The sequence below is a fragment of the Lithobates pipiens genome, unplaced genomic scaffold (assembly GCF_037356315.1).
Source record: "Lithobates pipiens isolate NorthernLeopardFrog02 unplaced genomic scaffold, aLitPip1_a1.2 Scaffold_13, whole genome shotgun sequence".
In the NCBI taxonomy this organism is placed as follows: Eukaryota; Metazoa; Chordata; class Amphibia; order Anura; family Ranidae; genus Lithobates; species Lithobates pipiens.
Genome location: NW_027507718.1, coordinates 213,600,415 through 213,618,890, shown reverse-complemented (window position 1 = coordinate 213,618,890; position 18,476 = coordinate 213,600,415). Strand labels below are relative to the sequence as shown.

General features: G+C 47.4%; 1 long non-coding RNA gene across 2 annotated transcripts in view; it reads left to right on the top strand.

Annotated features, from left to right (window-relative positions):
* LOC143976069 (uncharacterized) overlaps window positions 1-17,007 on the top strand; it is a 19,948-nt gene extending 2,941 nt beyond the window's left edge. For both annotated transcript variants that reach the window (XR_013272488.1, XR_013272487.1), the window contains one exon: window positions 16,778-17,007. This is a non-coding gene — a long non-coding RNA (uncharacterized LOC143976069). The remainder of the gene's footprint in view (window positions 1-16,777) is intronic.
* The last annotated feature ends 1,469 nt before the right edge of the window (window positions 17,008-18,476 follow it).

Sequence of the window (18,476 nt, the reverse complement as noted above, 5' to 3'; positions counted from 1 at the left end):
TTTGTGTGGCCACCATTATTTTCCAGCACTGCCTTCACCTTCTTGGGAATGGAGTTCACAGGTTGCCACTGAAGTCCTCTTCCAGTGCTCCATGATGACATCATGGAGCTGGTGGATGTTAGAGACCTTGCGCTCCTCCACCTTCCCTTTGAGGATGCCCCACAGAAGCTCAATAGGATTCAGGTCTGAAGACATGCTTGGACAGTCCATCACTTTTACCCTCAGCTTCTTTAGCAAGGCAGTGGTCATATTGGAGGTGTATTTGGGGTTGTAATCATGTTGAAATACTGCCCTGTGGCCCAGTCTCCGAGGAGAGGGCATTGTGATCTGCTTCAGTATGTCATAATACATGTTGGCATTCATAGTTCCCTCAAACTGTAGCTCCCCAGTCCTGGCAGCATTCATGCAGCCCCAGACGATGAGACTCCCTATACCATGGTTGACTGTAGGCAAGACACATTTGTCTTTGTGCTGCTCACCTGATTGCCGCCACACACACTTGACACCATCCAGTGGCGTAACTAGAACCTTCAGGGCCCCGATGCAAGAAACCATGAAGGGCCCCCCTGAACCCCAGCCAGGGCCCTTCCCTCCGAGTCTGGCGGTGGAACTCTAGGGCGTGGTCACAGGTATGACCTTTGTGAACCCTGTAGTTCCACCACTGGTATCAGTAGTTTTTTATTTTTAGGTGCCCCATTGGGGGACTGTCCCTAGGCAGGATGGGGTCCCTGTCCCCAGAAGAGATGAGGTCCTTTTCTCCAGGTCAGATGAAGTTACTGCCCCCAGGTGAGAAGGGGTGCCTGTCCCCAGGGGAAGTGGGGGTCCCTGTGCCCAGGGGGAGATGGAGGGAGTATGTAATGGTGTGTGGAGGATGGGGTCCTCTCACTCACCATGACCAAGCTGTAGGCCGCACACTCATCCATGTTGGCCTGGGCTCCATCCAGTGTGCTGGACGGGCGATCAGCATATCTCCCAGAAAGACCTTTCATCATCTGTGTATGATGGGGGAGGAGGGGGGGGGGCTGGCAGACAAGCCTGCAGTGTCCTCCAGGGAGCCGACTCTCATAGGGCTGAACTGCATCTGTGTGCTTAAAGTTTGTTTACCCGGGAGAAGTATGCAGTGCAGTGTGGGCCGGACTCCGGGGGGGGGGGGGGGGACTCTGGCTGGGGAGAACAGACATCGGACTGAGCAGCAATACATGGAGCAGGAGAGGGGTACTCTGAGGAGCCGGCTGAGGACACAGGTCATGCAGGGAATGCACAACTAAAGAGCAGCCAGTGCGATAGTCGAGCATGGAGCTCCGCTAGTCACCCTCCATCTCCAGCCACCCGTGTGCATGGTGCACTGGTAACCCTAGCTGCCTATGCTGCTGCCGGCCATATGTAGAGGGGGCTGAATGGGCCCCCTGCATCACAGGGCCCGGTTGCGGTCGCAACTGCTGCACCCCCTATAGTTACGCCCCTGACACCATATGAACCAAATAAGTTTATCTTGGTCTCATGAGACCACAGGACATGGTTCCAGTAATCCATGTCCTTTGTTTGTCTTCAGCAAACTGTTTGTGGGCTTTCTTGTGCATTATCTTTAGAAGAGGCTTCCTTCTGGGACGACAGCCATGCAGACCAATTTGATGAAGTGTGCAGCGTATTGTCTGAGCACTGACAGGCTGACCCCCCCCCCCCCCACCCCTTCAACCTCTGCAGCAATGCAGGCAGCACTTATACATCTATTTCCCAAAGAAACCCTCTGGATATGATGCTTAGCACATGCACCCAACTTCTTTGGTCGACCATGATGAGGCCTGTTCTGAGTGGAACCTGTCCTGTTAAACCGCTGTATGGTCTTGGCTACTGTTTTACAGCTCAGTTTCAGGGTCTTGGCAATCTTCTTATAACCTAGGCCATCTTTATTTAGAGCAACAGTTTTTTTTTTTTTTCAGATGCTCAGAGCAGGGGTGGACTGACAACTCATGGGGCCCCCGAGCAATAGGGCATTATGTGCCCCCCAGGAAATCAGCGATTATGGGGCCACACTGTATACACACACACCATATACAATCACACAGTATACACATACATGTACACATAGTGTATATATAGACATGTTTCTATTGGCTGAGAAGGTACTGGAGAAGTGGGGCAGCTATACTCTCCGAATTGTTAGACCAAAAGGATGTCGGTAAGGGACATTTCAGAGACAGATTTAAAAAAAAAAACACAGATTTTTACATACTGTCCCTGGTTTTACTGAGGCTGGCAACCCTGATGGGGGCCGGGGCCCTCGGGCAGTACCTGAGTGGCCAAATGGTCAGTCCGCCCCTGGCTCAGAGAGTTCTTTGCCATGAGATGCCATGTTGAGCTTCCAGTAATCAGTATGAGAGAGTGATAACACCAAATCTAACACACCTGCTCACCATTCACACCTGAGACCTTGTAACACTAACATGACACCGGGAAGGGAAAATGGATGGATATATACAGTATAGACCAAAAGTTTGGACACACCTTCTCATTCAAAGAGTTTTCTTTATTTTCATGACTATGAAAATTGTAGATTCACACTGAAGGCATCAAAACTATGAATTAACACATGTGGAATTATATACTGAACAAAAAAGTGTGAAACAACTGAAAATATGTCTTATATTCTAGGGTCTTCAAAGTAGCCACCTTTTGCTTTGAGTACTGCTTCACACACTCTTGGCATTCTGTTGATGAGCTTCAAGAGGTAGTCATCTGAAATGGTTTTCACTTCACAGGTGTGCCCTGTCAGGTTTATTAAGTGGGATTTCAAGCCTTATAAATGGGGTTAGGACCATCAGTTGTGTTGTGCAGGAGGTGGATACAGTACACAGCTGATAGTCCTACTGAAGAGACTGTTAGCTGCTTTTTTCTTACCATAATACAAATTCTAAGTAAAGAAAAACGAATGGCCATCATTACTTTAAGAAATGAAGGTCAGTCAGTCCGAACAATTGGGAATACTTTGAAAGTGTCCCCAAGTGCAGTCGCAAAAACCATCAAGCACTACAAAGAAACTGGCTCACATGAGGACCGCCCCAGGAAAGGAAGACCAAGAGTCACTTCTGCTGCGAACGATAGGTTCATCCGAGTCACCAGCCTCAGAAATTGCAGGTTAACAGCAGCTCAGATTAGAGAACAGGTCAATGCCACACAGAGTTCTAGCAGCAGACAAATCTCTAGAACAACTGTTAAGAGGAGACTGTGTGAATCAGGCCTTCATGGTAAAATAGCTGCTAGGAAACCACTGCTGAGGACAGGCAACAAGCAGAAGAGACTTGTTTGGGCTAAAGAACACAAGGAATGGACATTAGACCAGTGGAAATCTGTGCTTTGTTCTGAGTCCAAGTTTGAGATTTTGGTTCCAACCTCCATGTCTTTGCGACGCAGAAGAGGGGAACGGATGGACTCTACATGCCTGGTTCCCACCGTGAAGCATGGAGGAGGAAGTGTGATGGTGTGGGGGTGCTTTGCTGGTGATACTGTTGGGGATTTATTCAAAATTGAAGGCATACTGAACCAGCATGGATACCACAGCATCTTGTTATTCCATCCGGTTTGCGTTTAGTTGGACCATCATTTATTTTTCAACAGGACAATGACCCCAAATACACCTCCAGGCTGTGTAAGGGCTATTTGACCAAGGAGAGTGATGGGGTACTGCGCCAGATGACCTGGCCTCCACAGTCACTGGACCTGAACCCAATTGAGATGGTTTGGGGTGAGCTTGACCGCAAAGTGAAGGCAAAAGGGCCAACAAGCGCTAAGCATCTCTGGAAACTCCTTCAAGACTGTTGGAAAGCCATTTCAGGTGACTACCTCTTGAAGCTCATCAACAGAATGAAAAGGGTGTGCGGAGCAGTAATCAAAGCAAAAGGTGGCTACTTTGAAGAACCTGAAATATATAAGACATATTTTCAGTTGTTTCACACTTTTTTGTTCAGTATATAGTTCCACATGTGTTCATAGTTTTGATGCCTTCAGTGTGAATCTACAATTTTCATAGTCATGAAAATAAAGAAAACTCTTTGAATGAGAAGGTGTGTCCAAACTTATATATGTGTGTGTGGCGCCGGCTCCTGAAGAGCACGCGCTATGTGTTTTTCAAAGTTAAGGTTATACCTAAACTGCAGTTTGGTTTGGGTACAATTGTCTAAATTTGGACTTCAGCATCAGTCTGACTGGACTATGAGATGTTGCGCTTGACCACAGGGGGCACTGTCTCTTCTGGCAGGTATGGAACTATGGTCTGGTTGGGTGCTTAAGTTACTCTCTCTCGGAGCCTGCCCAGTGGGAGTGGTGCTCTTGCTGTGCTTTCTGGGAGAGGTTTTTTAAGATGTGGATGTCACATGGTTCTGCGTTTCTGTCCAGAAGGATGTACTGACTTCATGGTCCTGGTCCTCCTGACCAGCCCCCATGAAGGCTATGGCCTGGGGTGCGGATCCACCCGATCTTGTTGTCTCGGGGCTGGCTGGCCGAGGCAAGGAAACTAAAGGAGGATTCTGAGGTGGTTGGGTGCTGTCAAGCATTCCAGGGGAGGACTCTTCAGAAGACCATGTATGGGTTGGTTTCTTAGTAAGAGCCTGGAGGGGCTGAAGTACCCAAGAGAATCCGGTCTCGTGGATATCACCAAGCTGGCTGAAAGATCCAGGTATCCCACGAGTGTTCAAGTTTAGTTTTCCTATGTGTTCTACAGCAACGTCTGTGGCAGAAACATATCTTGTATGTTCTGCAACAACGTCTGTTGCAGAGACTTGTTACGCACCTTGTTGGCTGCAGGCCTTGTGAGAGAGTCCAACTTGAGTGAACATCCAGTTGCGAATGGCTATTCTCTGGATGCAGTCAAAGTAAGCAAGTTCTTCAATATTTGACTTTGACACTAAGAGTACCTAAACTTCCTTTCCAACCCTCTGATCGGAATTTAAGAGACTGTTCATTGTCTGTTTTTGCAAATAAAATCCATTCAAGTGGATCTGTCAGTCTCTCGAGTTACTGGGCCATCTACCATGGGACACCCCTAGACGTGAAGTGAGGAGAAAAGAAGGTAACGGTAAGCCCAATCTAACCAGCAGCTCCTTCGGGGGTTAGTGCTACATATATATCAGATACACTGCCACTAACTGAATAACCTGCCTGCTTCATCTAATTCAAGCTATCTCTCTGTCCACGTCAACACTACACATGGCTGCCGTGTGAGCAGCCTTATATAGTGTGGGTCGTGGACTTAGTCCCACTGAGCCATGGTTGGCCAAAGGCTCCCTGCCTTTGGCCAATTATGGCTCTCTCTGCAGCACTGTGATTGACCAAAGCATGCAGGTCAGGTGCATGCTTTGGCCAATCATCATACAGCAATGCACTGCGATATAGCAGTGCATTATGGGGCTTTTCATGGTGCTCCAATTTCCCACAAATGCCCCATAATGTTCGATGTTCTGCGAACGGGTCGAACACGAACATCGGGTGTTCGCCCAAACATCGAGCTCATGCCTAATATATACTAAGATTCATTCATACACCCATATATACACACTCAGATACATGGGCGTCCGCAGGTAGGGGCAAGGGGGGTCAAGTGCCCCCCCCTTTGGAATTGAGGATCAGATCCTAAATTCAGCACAGTTATGTCGCTATCGGGTCTTTCTGCCCGCTCCGTTCCTTCCCTATTGGCCATAACTGAGGGCCAATCAAAGGATACTAGGAGAAGAGAACATCATGGGACATGTAGTCCCAAAGATTGGCAGCCCCATTTTCCACAGGAAGGAGGCTACAGCTCGATCAAGCGAGAGATTGAGAGACTGCAGCCTGGAAAAAAGGGAAAGAGTGCTACAGGACAAAGAATGAGGAGTGTGCCGGACGGAAGCCAGAGAGACCAGGGTACAGACATGCTACACTACTGACCCGAGTCACCCCCGGGGAACCCAGAGTGATCGATCATCCAGCCGGAGGGATCACTGCTGTAGTTTCGCTGGGTCTGGTAAGAGGGCCTGTTGGTCATTATCCATTACTTATCCTAGGGACTGTACTACGTCTGCAGTCTCTGACCATGATAATGTGATAATGACATTGCCGAAAAGGGGCGGTGCATGGGTGACCCTAAAATGATGCCCCCCCCTGAAAAAAGTTCTGCGGACGCCCATGCTCAGATATATACTGTATATATGCTCCATTAAATACATGCATACACACATATATTTACACACTGAGATATATACATGCGCTCAGATACACACAAACATGCATAAATACACATGACTCAACCACAATATACTATGAGGTAGGTGTGTGTGTGTGTGTGTGTGTATGTATTGTGTGGTAATGGGCAGCCAGCTTCTCTCCTGCCCTCTCTGTCCTTCTGTTCACTCGAACTCTGCGCAGCTCCTTCCTCTTCCCACCCACACACTCACAGCTCCCCTCCAATAGATCGGTCTGTCAGAGTCAGCAGTCCTGAGAGTGCACCAGTAGCCGGAACTATAAGCAAAGCATCGAAAAATGTGGCCAGGAGGTTCTATATCCCTCCACAGAGAGAAACAAGTCCCTTGTAACTAGGTCTGTTTGCATCCAGATAATTACATATATGTAAAGATGGGTGAACTTCTGATACATGTTATGGATGCTAGATTCTGATTAATCTTTTATGGGGTTGTTGGAAGAATTTTTTAAGGGTGCCCTGGTGTCAGGCAGTCAGAAACCCAGACAGAGGATGTAAAAAACAGGTGGCAACCCTAGTGTATACAGCAGAGGAGATCAGGAGACAGCATACTACAGCTGGGTGGAAGGCAGGAGTGGAGGCTGGGGGAGACAGAGCCATGTTCACGATTTACTTGTCGGCTCCTTGCAGTTGACTGCACGGGTGTCCATGTAAACTGTTACTTCCGGTCTGTACCACCCATGGATGGCCTATGCTACCCCCTTCCCCCAGCAGTGATGTCCTGAGAGCCAGCTCTTCTCCTTTACTGCCGGCTTGGAGCGCTACTGGCAGTGGCGGCTGGTGAGCAAAATTTTTGGGGGGCAAACAAACTGAAAAATTCTGAAAAAACCCCATCAATTGCAGCCTCAGTGTGCCCACCATATGCAGCCTCAGTGTGCCCACCATATGCAGCCTCAGTGTGCCCACCATATATAGCCTGTGTGCCCATAATTAATCAACCAGTGGCAGCTGCCAATACCCCCCCCCCCACGTGCGGTCCATGGCACAGGACAGAGAAAGCCCCCCCCCCCCCGCCCATCAGGCAGCCAGTAGTAAGGCATCAACCTGATCTGGGGCTGTGGTCTCCTCTCCTCCTCCTCCTATTGGGTGAAGGCAGTGGCTCCTGTGTCCGCTCCTCCCATGTCTCTTCTCTAATATCCAAAACACTGGGCAGCCAATGGGATAGCCTGCCACTTTGACCATTCGGGAAACAGGTCTCACAGACCTGCCTCCTGATTGGTGGGAAGGAACGTTAATGTGAAAATAGCAAAAATTAATTCGCTGCCGTCACACAACAGGGTGGGATCGGGACGCAGTGCTTTGCGCCCTGATCCCACCCTATTCTGAAGCCTATTAGAGCCTCTGGCTCTAATCACGTGCTTTAATATACACACCCCCTGCCTATTCCCACTATAGTAATTCATGTGTCTGGCGTCCTGAAAGGGGCAGAGGAAATGAATAGGGAGGTTGGCAGAGGAGTTGGGGGGGGGGGCGACTGGCTACTGGGGATTTAACTCTAAAAACAGATCCCGATTCCCCTGACTGCTCTGATCCCCGTACTGACTCCCTCCCTGATCAGCTTCCCTCTGGCCAAGTTCAGCTACTGCAGGGGAGCTTCAGGCAGGAAATCCAAATCTGCCAAAAGATCATTTAGCTCCATGGCGCTCCCACACCTCCTGTACTGGGCTCCGACCCACCTCTCTGCAGCTGGCTTCCCTTCCTTCCCCTCCCACTAGTCTGTAGCTGCTGCTGGGGTGGAGATCGGTGGGGCTGCCGCCAGTGCCAGGACAAGGTCATCCAGCGCCCAGGGCAAAGATGCCAGACTGCATCCTCCCATGATGTGCACTCTTAGGGGATCCTATGACCAGAAGTCGCTCGCTTGTCAAAATCAATGCCACTGTCACTACTACTGTCAGCCTTGTAACAACAGAATGAAGATGTCCCCATCTCTACAGTAAACCACTGCACCCAGGGCAGCCGTCCCTCACGCCCACCCCCTGTCCTGGCCCTGACTGCCGATGTTCAGGTTGGAGACATATCATGTTTACCAGCCCCTTCCCGCGTAAACACAGTGAGTGATTGGTATCCATCCCTCCTGTGTTTATTCATCACTGAACTGTGTTTACTCTGCTTCAGTTTGTGAATGAATAGGAGTCTCTGTGTAGAGATTCATATGCAGTGTAGCTGAGGCTGCAGAGAATGGGAATGGGGACTCTGTCCTCAGCCCATTTCTCTATCTCAAAAAGAGACATCAGGGGTCTGTTTAGACCTCTAATGTTACACCATGCCCCCCCCCCCCCCCCCCCCCAAAAAAAAATATAAAAAAACTTTGTAAAAAACATGAAATCAGTAGAAACTTGACATTGAAACAAAATAAAATAACAAAAAAAAAAAACATAGTAAAGCCTCATTCACACAGGAACATACTACAGTGTACACTCATGGGAGGCCGTATTTATCAGCACGAGGATGCACTGGTCTTCTGTGCATCCCCTGTGCAGGCAGTCCCATTCGTGTAAATTGGGACTCAGCGATAACACGGACACAGCCGCTGCTCCAAATCTGACATCCCTGTAGGTGCATGTCCTTTTACTCATACTGTCTGCATTCAGGGCTGTGCACCTGCACCCACGCAGACGTCACATTGGGAGCAGCGGCTGTGTCCATGCAATTGCTGCATTCCAATTGATATGAATGGGACTGCCTGCATGGGGATCCATAGAATACCTGTACAGTACATTCATGTGCATGTAAACATGGCCTTCACACAGGTGTACACTTTAGTACGCCCCATGTGATTGAGGCCTTCGAAGAAATTTAACTGTTTGCCTACCAGGCCATTTGTTGGGAAAAAACACACTTTAATAAATGTTAGTACAAAAAACACGATATAATACCAAATTTTTTAGTATAATATAAAATATTATGTTACACCAAATAGATACCAAATATGTTACGTTTTAAAATTGCATACGGCTGTGGAACGGTGCCAAAACTATTGTACCCGTAGCACTAACTCCTGAAGGAGCTGCTGGTTTTATTGGGCTTACCGTTACCTTCTAGTTTACTTCTGTCTAGGGGTTCCCATGGTAGATGGCCCAAAGAATGTGGAACCTAACACTGAATCTTCTTTTGGGTTATTTATAACAGAAAAAAAGAGTCTTTAAATAAAGGGTAAAGGGTTAGGAATGAGTTCAGGTACTTGGACTGCAAAAATAATGTAAGTCCTTAGAGAAATTCCAGAGAATAAAGACTGTTTCACAGCTGGATTTAACTACCCCCGGATAGACCTCCTCTCACTAGGCCTAGCAGCCGATAGGGTGCTTGACAAAGTCTCTGCCACAGACTTGTGATGTACACTTGAGCATTACTGAGGGACATAGATAAATGTAAAGAGCTAACATACGGTACCAGGTTCTCTCAGCCAATCCGGTGATGCCATATGTGTTGTGACATTGGGGTGTTTAGCTCAAGTGGTTAGAGGCATTTTTCAGTCCACATCAGGCAGGCGTTTATAGTTAAGGGCCTGGTAGCCCACGTTTATTAAAAGGAAAAACAAAATAATAGTCCATCCAGGAATCCCACGCAGGGGTCCAATCTTAAATTAAATACACACAATCCAAATGAAAATGCTAGCCCACCTGGCTACTCTTCAGCAGTAGTGCTGCTATAGGTACTTGCCCCTCAAACGAGCTGCTTGGATACACACAGTCTTAGGCTCCTTGGACGCACACAGCTTCAAGCCCTTTAACACACAGCTTTGGACTCCTTGGACGCACACAGCTTCAACCCTTCAACGCACACAGCTTTGGGCTCTTTGGACGCACACAGCTTCAAGCTACTCCACTCCACCATCCTCCACCATCCCTCTACACTCCATTCCCAACAGCCCTTCATTATATTGCCTGTATGCAGCTGGGCACACACCCTGCTCGTTATCATCAAGACCTGGACACAGGGCTGGAGATATGCAAACTCTGTCTCTTTTTCCTCCGATTTCATAAGGACAGAGCCTCGCTCTGTCACATATCCCCCCCCTTTGTTTCGATCCGGAGGGAGGAACACCAGCACCCATCATGATGGTTGGGACACCTCTGTGCTGGCTGTCAGCCACGTAGGCCCAACCTTTTTTCCGGGTGTGCTTCCAGGCACGCCTTACCCTGGATCGCAGCGGGGTCCTACAGTTCTGTATCCGCAGCCTACTTCCTCTGTCCATGGGGTTCCTGAGCTCCCATTTATTTTCTGGTGGCCCACCGCCTTTCCTGCTACTTCCTTTCAACTCTGTTTCCAGATTCCGTAGGGAACCTGCTTCAGACACTACACCTGATGAGGAACTACCTTTTCCCTCACTGGTACTGGTTTTCCCCATCACAACAGGTCTCTTGGGTTTACCAACTCCTTTACCTTTACCCTTGACCACCAACTCCCCAGAGCTTAACATCTGTGTATCACGCTCATTTTCCAAGTAATTATTTATGTTCATATCAAGGCCATTATTTACACCAACCTTCAGTAATATACCACCATTTCTCCAATTACCAATACCATCAGTTCTTTCTTGCTCGGGATTTGTTAGGGCCAGGCCCAAGGAGGGACAACACACAGGTGAGCAGCTATCCCCTATGGTATCTTCACAAGGCTTCACTTCACCTGTTGTCCAAATCTCTGTGGGCAATTGTCCTAACAATTGACATTGAACAACGCATGACCTATTTTCACCAGTACCAATCTTTGCCAGCTCAAACTTTTCCCTGTCACAATTTTTGTTCCTCTCCATACTATATTTGAGAGCGTCTCCGGGTACCCAAACTTGTACCTCTCTGCAGGTGATAGACAGAATCTCTGCTTCTGCCGTGTCCATATCTGGCCCTTCCTTCTTACGAGGTCTAGTGGGTGACGCAGTATCCACACCATTTACTGAACCCTGCTCAGCAGCACCTCGGACTGCACCAGCAGGCATGTCTATCACTGCATCAGGCGGAGAGACCTCTGATGTCTCCAGCAGCCCCCTAGAGCGCCTTCCGTACTGAACCGTATCCGGAAGCACTCTCACAGGGAACGGTGAGATCACTTTCCAGACTATTAAGCACCATACCACCCAGTTTCACTGGTGATTAATGTTACCCAGCACCGCTTGCATTACCTGGCTCCACCCTTTGGTACCATGCAGCATTACCACATCTGACTGTAACAGAGGCACCCAGGTGTACAAGGAATGTGCTTTCATCAGTTCAAGTAGTTCTACTAGCATATCTGTAAATTCTACACACTCCACATCAATATGCAAAACATTTTTGGGGACCTTTCCCTTATCAGAGACATAGAGGGGCTCATTCACTTCAGCGTGAGGGGCCACGACATTTAAGGGGGCCTCCACCTCACTGGAGGTATCCATCACAACCTGATGCTCCTCTGGAACACTGTTAGATGCATGTCTCCCATTCATCCCCTCCAACTCACCAATAAGCCTCTGCAAGTCAAAATTTATTACCGTGTCACCTTGACACTTGACATTTAGCGGCTGGGTTGTGAGCACCACATCTGCCATGCATGCGCCCTGATCTGGTCCTTCCGACAGGAGGGAAACATCCCTTGCAGTGACCAACGCACCCTCCACCATCGGTCGCTCTGCAATCTCCCTGTCTGGCATAGCAGTTGTTGTATTCACACCCCTGTCACTCAACATAGCCTTGTCTAACATGGCTAGTAATTGTTTGGCCCAACTGTCCCAATCCATTGTGCTTCCATAATGAGGGCTCAGCAGTACCTCATCTGCTTTAGGAGGCACCTGGGATTCTGCAGCACAATCAGTACCTTTGTCAGTTCTATATAAATCACATTTTGACCACATGCTTTTATTCTTTGCTATTGCTTCAAACAAGGCAGGCTGCAATACACCATCACCACCTTGCTTCTGGGGCGCAAGCACACTCAGCTGTGTACCTTCAGCTTTGGCCAGTGGACTTAACCCCTTACCAGCTGGGTTACACATATGGTAAACAGACTGCTCACACAAACTATCACTGCATGGTGTAGACCCAGTCTGTTCCACCAGAGCAAGTTCAATGCTGTCCTGGAAAATCTCTGGCTCAAACGCATGGAGGGCCCCTGAGACTTCCATGGACAACCCTGTGGCTCTGCGTCTGGTTGCCAAGGGAGACATCCCTCTTTCCTCATTACTTTTGAACAAATCAGAATAAGTACATTTATCATCGGCATTCATAGACATAGCAGTGTTATAAGCTTTGACAGGCTGTTTTTCGTCAGTACACTCAGCACCCCGTGTACTGCTCAGCACACCACCCTTCCTCTCCAAACGCATTATTTTGCCCATTAGGGCGGCTCCACAGTTGTCCTGGGAAACCACGTGCCTCACCACTGCGGGCTCCTGGTAGGTTTCCCTGGGCATTTCTGTAGCACCAGTCACTAGGGAACATGGCATACAAACTGTATTGGTCACCCCTAGGTTACCACTTCCAGCACTCTGGTGGATTACACCAGGCACACACAGAGTCCAGTCTTTTTGAGTTCCTAACCTTGCTGCAGGTTGAGCTTCAACCTGTGTCTCCCCACTACTCAGGGTAGCACACTGCAGCAAGTCCATTTTTACACCTACTGCTGATCTTCCAGCCGGATATACTCCCACTTCACTGGAATCAGTCCCACAAACTGCAACAGTCTTACCATAATCTGTAGCAGGTAACTCTGGCTTCATTTGTGTACGTTGTCTCTCCTTTATCACGCTTTTACTGGCCAACTCTCCCTGGTGGCCATGGAACGAAACTGCAGCAGCCACTTCTGACTCCTTAGCACCCCCTGCAAGCACAACAGGTACTTCCTCACTGTTTCCAGAGGTGACTGACAACATGTTTGCACAAAAATCTAGGCTTGCGGACAAAGACTTCTGCCCAGTAACTACATCTCCAGGCATGTTCCATAACCTGGGACAAGAAAAAATACCATGCACCAGTTGACCACATTCCAGGCATGGTACATTTCTGCACATATCTTTAGTGGGACGCCGCTCCACATCTCCACTGTAGCTCCTCCCTCCGGTTAACACCCCATCTCTTGTTGCCAAGGGAGATGGCACTCTTCCAGCTGTACTTTGACTCTCCCAAATGCAGCGATTTTGCACTCCTTGAAGCATTGTTGCTTTCACCTTGCCACAATCCTCTGCAGGCCATACTTTTCTCACGTGGTCGTCTGCAGCCTTCACATTACCACGGTTGCTACGGGCAACCACATACTTATTGAACTTCTGATCCGCCTTTTGGGCACTCCTGGGACTCAAATCAGGTTTCCTAAACATTTTTGCAGACCTTTGTCCGGCCGTGTCACTTTGTATTGGAGACAGAGACAATGGGCACGTGGCGACAACATGACCCCACTCTCTACACCGCAAACAGCGCTCTTGTTTCAGAGCCTTAACAGGGCTTCCAAAATTGCATCCCCTTTCAAAATTAGGCTTCTGCACATTGATAGCTGGCCTGCTTGCACCAGCGTTGTCAGGGGCAACAATATGCACGTCCCCTTTAACTGGGGTTGGTGTAGCAAAAAACAGTCTGCAATACTCTCCAGCAGGCTCAAACCCTTGCTTCATCTTTGCAGTCTCTCCACCAGACTTTTTCGCCTTCCAGCAAAAAAAAAAAAAAAAAAAAATGTAACGCTGTCACTTTAAAGCAAGTTACTTTTCTCTTCGTGCAAGCTCTCCTCAGCTGCACACACAAATTGTGCTGTCTCATGCACACAAACACAGTTCATAGCAAGAATTTTTTTTTTTTAGACTTTTCATTCACAGGTACACCACCTGCAACACGCAATGCCTTTTGCCTGGCTGTACTTCCACACACAGCCAATAGTTCCTGACTTGAACTTACTGTAGAGCAAGGACCCGGATTCCACCGTCTTCTGCCCGCATTTGAACACCACTTGTGACATTGGGGTGTTTAGCTCAAGTGGTTAGAGGCATTTTTCAGTCCACATCAGGCAGGCGTTTATAGTTAAGGGCCTGGTAGCCCACGTTTATTAAAAGGAAAAACAAAATAATAGTCCATCCAGGAATCCCACGCAGGCGTCCAATCTTAAATTAAATACACACAATCCAAATGAAAATGCTAGCCCACCTGGCTACTCTTCAGCAGTAGTGCTGCTATAGGTACTTGCCCCTCAAACGAGCTGCTTGGATACACACAGTCTTAGGCTCCTTGGACGCACACAGCTTCAAGCCCTTTAACACACAGCTTTGGACTCCTTGGACGCACACAGCTTCAACCCTTCAATGCACACAGCTTTGGGCTCTTTGGACGCACACAGCTTTAAGCTACTCCACTCCACCATCCTCCACCATCCTCCACCATCCTCCACCATCCTCCACCATCCCTCTACACTCCATTCCCAACAGCCCTTCATTATATTGCCTGTGTTCAGCTGGGCACACACCCTGCTCGTTATCATCAAGACCTGGACACAGGGCTGGAGATATGCAAACTCTGTCTCTTTTTCCTCCGATTTCATAAGGACAGAGCCTCGCTCTGTCACAGTGTGTTCATCCAGGTTGCGTCCTTCAACTAAGCCTCCAGGCTCCTTCAGAGAAGCCAGCCTTGCGCATGGCCTTCTCCTGAAGAGTCCTCCCATGAGGTTCCTCAGTTGCTGGGCCTCTCCCTTCAGATGAGACAGCACCAGACTACCCTTGGATTGGTAGGCCCCGAAATACAGTCAGGACTGTCCCTGCAGTTGCATTGCCTCGGGCCAGCCGGCCCCGAGAATCAGGATGCATGGTTCCGCACCCCAGGCCAGGAGGGTCATGGGGCTGGGTCAGGAGGACCACCAGAACTGAAAATAAACAGAAAATAAAAAGCTCTCGCGCCACGTGACGTCGGTACCTTAAATACCACCCCCAGAATGCACAGCAGGAAAACACTCCCACTGGGCTGGTCCCGAGAGAACTAGTGGCATTCAATGCACCCAGCTAGACTGCGTTTCTACTCTTGCCGGCGGTGATAGCGACACCCGCGGTCAAGGAGAATCCAGTCTAACCCAGCTGGACTGGTACTGAAACCAGAAATTTAGAGACATAGTCCTGAAACCCAACTGTGCTTTCAGGTAAATTAACTTTTCAAAAAACTATAGAGCCTGCTCGTCAGGAGCCAGCGCTACATACCTAAAGTTTATAGGTTACCAGGTTACCAGTGGGGGGGGGGGGGGGGGTTAGGGGCAGACAAGTGGAGCTTTCCCACTTTGGGTGGGGCTCCAGTTTAACCATGCCCCTTAAGTCCCTTCCATCATTAAAACATTTTGGCCACGCCCACTGTTTACCACAGCACACGTAGCACTCTGCACTACTTTGCATGCCCAACAGTGCCCTAGTCTTCTGCTTTCCTAGCAACACCCCTGGCACAATGAAACCTATGTCCACTCTTCACTGTAGAACACTAAGAACACCCAAAAAAAATTTTTTTCTTTTTTTTTTTTTCAAGCAATGGGGTCCAACGTATCATCTTACACACAGGCCCATTTTTTCATAAAGCGTCCCTACTCCCTGTCATCCACCTCACTGCCTGATGCCTTCCTGCATCTTCCTCTCCCACCACATGTATCTCCAGCTTCTTCTCATTCACCACTGCTATAAAAAAAAAAACATCCAGCCTGTCATCCATTCATTCTTTCTCATGCCAGCTGTCACTCACCCATTGCTTTACCTACCTACCCCACACGTTTCTCCCGCTCCCTGTCCTTCTCTCATCCTACATCACTTCACTGATTCCTACTACTAATTCTCCATTCCCTTGCTGTAAATCTTGCCCTAATCCACAACTTTCATCCACCTCCATCACCATGTCATCATCTCACCAATTCATCAGCTACCAGGTTCCATCACCATCCATCTTACTTCCAGTTTTTTTTTTTTTTGCCAAACTATTATGCTGTTCAAAGGTTCCCTCTTGCCACCTAGCAATTTACCAACCCTCCAACCAAACCCTTTAGATGTTTGCCTGTTGGGCCTGGTGGATAACCTCATCCCTACCAGGATGGGCAAGGCTTTGGTTAGCCTTCCTGGCATAGAAAAGAAATAGGGTATCGCCTTACATTTGAAGAAGAAGCCTCCCCCTCTATTTCCTTTTGAAAACAACTAATAAACAATAATACAAGGATAATTATAAGGATGCTTATACTAATTGTGGATATCCAACCAAATATATCCCAAATATGGTCCAAATGGTTGGCAGATCCTTCCACTGCCTCCTCTTAATATGATGCGGATGTGATTTTGGTGCCCATAGGTCTTTCAGCATTAAGAGTCTTTTTGTTTTTGCTTTTCACTCAATTGCTGACACATGATATGTTTTCACTATCCTTATCCTTCTAACCTCAGGTTTTTCATGTATGAATTCACCTAGAAGTTGCACTAGCATTATCTTGCTGTTACCCATGCTTATGTGAAAGATCAATTTATGCCACTTATTTTGCGCCCCTGCGTGGGTAGCACAATAATGACTTATTGTTGTTGTTTTGTTTGTATGTTTAGTACTTTAAAACTCAAAACATTTTTTCTTTTCTTTTTTAAAGATCTCAGTTCATAGAGGCCCAAGGAAACCTTTTCAGATTTGAAGACTGTGTGGAAGAATGGGCCAAAATCACACCTGAGCAATGCGACTAGTTTCTCCATACAGGAGGAATCTTGAAGCTGTCATTACCAACAAAGGATTTTGTACCAAGTATTAATTACATTTCAGTTAGTGTGTTCAATACTTTTTTCCCTGTGTCATTCCATTTTATTACACAACTTAATTTCTGAACTTGGTTGTCTTGGTCTCTTTGTATGGATTGGCTGTTAGCGACATGTGGGGAAAATTTGATGTCAATAGCAGATATATATCTATATATCTATATATCTATATATCGCTAATTGCTGCAAATAAGCACTTAGACGGTATTCACTATAATGCTGGTGAAAAAATAAAAAAAGTAAAAAATTTACTATAGCGCCCACACACTGACTCTGCTAAAACCTGGAGTAGTGCACATGGAACTAAGGTTTAGAGCATGATATAATTGCCTAAATGGTATTGAAATATGCGGTATATTGTTTAAAGATAATCTGCTTTTAAACTGTGTGAAAAAATGATTTCTACACTGAAATATCTTTTAAAAGTCTGAGAAGAGATAAATTCAGAGTTTTCGTACAACTAGATGCCAGCACAACTGAGCATGCTCAGACATGCAAACTACACACATTTTAAACGCCTTGGCTTTTTTTACAGGGTGCTATAGTAAATACCAAAATTAGCACTGGGCTAAAATGCGTTTTTGAGAGTGGTGTGCGATGTGAGGAAAAAATTGCGCGTGTCCTACTTTACGTCTGTTGTGGTGATCTGGCAGCCCATTTGAATGAATGAAACCTTATAGCAATGTACATTAATGAGGCATTCATAGACTGGTTTGGTTTAGGCCTTAAAAGAATGCCTGGTGATCCTGCAATGAAGGTACTTTTTTTTTTTTTTTTTTTTATTTATTTATTTTTTGTCACTTTCTGTACAATATAGCACTGAAAAAAGTTTATCATAGCTATGCAAGAATGGACTTAGAACAGGTAAACACAGGTAAAAAAAATGGCTAAAGCAAGGCAGTTCACTGTTATCACTTACATCACTTTAACTGCTTCAGCCACAGAAGATTTGGCTGCTCAATGACCAAGACATTTTTTGCGATTCGGGACTCTTTAACCCCCCTGACGGTATTCCCGAGTCTGACTCGGGGTGGATTTTTCATACCAAAAGCGGTATCCCCGAGCCAGACTCGGGACTGCATCGCTGGATCCAGGAGGAGGTTTACTTACCTTCTCCCTCGGATCCAGCGTTGTCTCCCCGCTGTACGAGCGAGCCGTGTCTCGCTCGATGCATTACATCGCCGATCTCCGTGCCCTGCGAGCGTTGCGACGCACGGGCACGGAGATCGGCGCCAAATTCAAAAAGTGAAACAAACAGTAAACATACAGTATAATGTAATCTTACAGATTACATTGCTGTATGTAAATATTTCACATCCCCGTTGTCCCTAGTGGTCTGCCCAGTGTCCTGCATGCAGTTTTATATAATAAAAACTGTTCTTTATGCCTGGAAACTGGAGATTGTCCATAGCAACCAAAACTGTCACTGTACATCAAAAATGATTTTAGACCAGCTAGAAAACAGCGATAATAAATTAGAATCACTCGCAGAATTGAGCGCTAGCGATTTGTGGGGAGATCCGTCATCAAATACTGAAA